The sequence below is a fragment of the Palaemon carinicauda genome, chromosome 4 (genome assembly GCF_036898095.1).
Source record: "Palaemon carinicauda isolate YSFRI2023 chromosome 4, ASM3689809v2, whole genome shotgun sequence".
NCBI lineage: Eukaryota > Metazoa > Arthropoda > Malacostraca > Decapoda > Palaemonidae > Palaemon > Palaemon carinicauda.
In genome coordinates, this window is record NC_090728.1 from 104,019,866 (window position 1) to 104,022,365 (window position 2,500).

Here is a 2,500-nt window from a genome sequence, read left to right on the forward strand (position 1 = left end):
CTCTAGGCGAGGATGGCAGGTTCATCCTCTCCAAAATTCTTGGACATGATGTGTCCTACCATGCTAATGGTATTTTTAGCTTTATTTCAGAAGCAGGTCTTCTGAAAGATATTTAACTTTTAGAATGACATATTTGATTTCATGGTTTAATTGAATATTCTTTTATTTTTTATTTACAATAAACGATACCGGCATTCTTCTTCTTTGTTTGCATCTTTTCCCACTTTTATGTGGGGTCGATGTTTCTGGCCAGCGTTCTCCATATACCTCTGTCCCACACTTCATCACCGGTTAATCCCTTTGATCAAAGGTCATCCTTGATACAGACCATCAACCTTCGCTTTGCTCTCCCTCTCCTTCTCGTTCCCTGTACCACCATTTCCATCACTCCTCTCCTCAGATATTTTCCTCTAAGCTTGCCTCTTTAACCCAGCCTGCCCATGACTGGGTAGCCCTTGCTGATTTTTCGTAGGGATCAGGCGAGGTCCCTACAGGGAATGCCCTAGCATTAATTCTAATCTTAAAATCCCCACTGGCCATATTGGTTTTGGCTAATTTTTCAGGGCCGGATGCCTTTCCTGCCGCCAACCCTCCCCATTTACCTGGGCTTGAAGCCATTTATATCTAAATCTATCATGTCATTTTTACTATCATTTTGCAATATGCAAAGTTCCTGTGTTCATAAGTTCTTAACGAAATAACATGAAAAAAGGTCATGGAATATCGATAAAACTGTACTTACCATAACGAAATACGCTCGTTGCTGGTTTATCGCAATTGTGAAGAGCCAAGAGTAGGTTGTGACCCAAAGGCTAGATGAATGCAACTGAGTACTTTTTATTATAGACACATCAAGTATATATGGACACTAGGTCCCGGCAAGAAGGTCACAAAATACAAACATGCTATTTCTTGTCTAACCGTCAACCAGTTCTGTTAACAGTTACCAATGAAATAGGCAGACAGGTTATTACAAATTGTTACCAGTGCGAGGAGAGAACAAAGATACAAAGGATAATATATACCAAAAAGAGAAATGTCATTATTATGTACGATCGGGGATACATGGCTGCCTCTCTAAAAATTACATACTGTACATGTTAAATAGGGAGCCCTGATCTAGAGAGAGGTGAACTGTAGGCGGGTCATCTGGCAGGAGATATGCAGGTTTTAGATGATCAATGGAGACCCAGTCTTCTTTGTCACAAACGTTTAGTAGGAATGCTTTCGGATTGTGTCGGATAACTAGGAAAGGGCCCGTGTAAGAGGGCGTTAGCGGTGGCTTGCTAGTGTCGCTGCGTAGGAAGATGTGAGTTGCAGAGTGAAAGTCGGTATGTGATGCTTCACTTGGGGCTTGTAAGTCTGGGCAGCATGGAGTAAATTTCCCACAACGTGACGTATGCCCTGCCGATCGTCGAAGGAGGTTGCAGAAGGAAAAAATTTGGCAGGGATGACCATACACCATTTCAGCTGCCCAGACGTCCATGGCGTCTTTAGGAGTGGTCCTTAGTCCCAGGAGGACCCAGGGACGCTGAGTAAACCAGTTGGAGTCCTTGCAGTGGGACATCAAAGCTGCTTTGAGGGTGCGAGGAAAACCTTCAGCTATTCCATTGGCAGCGGGGTTGTAGGAAGTTGTCTGATGCAGGGTGATGCCCAGGAGATTCACTAATGATGTCCACAATTGAGAGGTGATAGTGGTACCCCTGTCAGAAGTAATATGCTCAGGGATACCAAATCTTGCCATCCATCCTGAGAGTAAGGCAGATGTACATGGGGTGGATGTTGCAGTTTCCATTGGAATGGCTTCAGGCCAACAAGTGGAGCGGTCAACGACGATAAACAGGTAACGATGTCCTTGTGAGGTGGGCAGGGGGCAAGACGACGCTGAGGTTGAGGAAAGGTGCCCACTCCTGAATCCGTGTGTCGATGTACTTTGGAAGTTTGATAAGAAGGACAGGCGTGGACCCAATCCTTAGCATCCTTAGTAATGCCGTGCCAAATGAACTTTGTCTTCAGCAGTTGTGCAGTAGATCTGCGTGAGGGATGTGAAAGGCTATGAATGAAATCAAACACCTGTCGGGACATGGGAGCAGGAATCCACGGTTGCGGCCTACCAGTACTGACGTCACAGAGGAGGGTGGTGTTGGAGTCGTCAAGGGGGATGTCTTCCCAATGGAGGGATATGCAGGATGGCCTACATGCTTGATACTGTGGATCCTGTCATTGGGCTACAGCCAAGGCGTTGTAATCCAATCCCAGTTGAACGGCGGCCAACGTGTTTCTTGACAGGGCATCAGCAACGGGATTTATTTTCCCAAGAACATGTTGAAGGGAGCAATTGTCCTCAGCCACGGCGGAGAGATGTCAGCGTTGATGGGTGGACCAGGTGTCAGACTGTCGAGTGAAGGCAAGCACCAGAGGCATGTGGTCTGTGCGAATGACGAAGGGTGTACTTTTTAAGAAATGGCAAAAGTGACGGACAGCCAAGTGCACCGCCAGC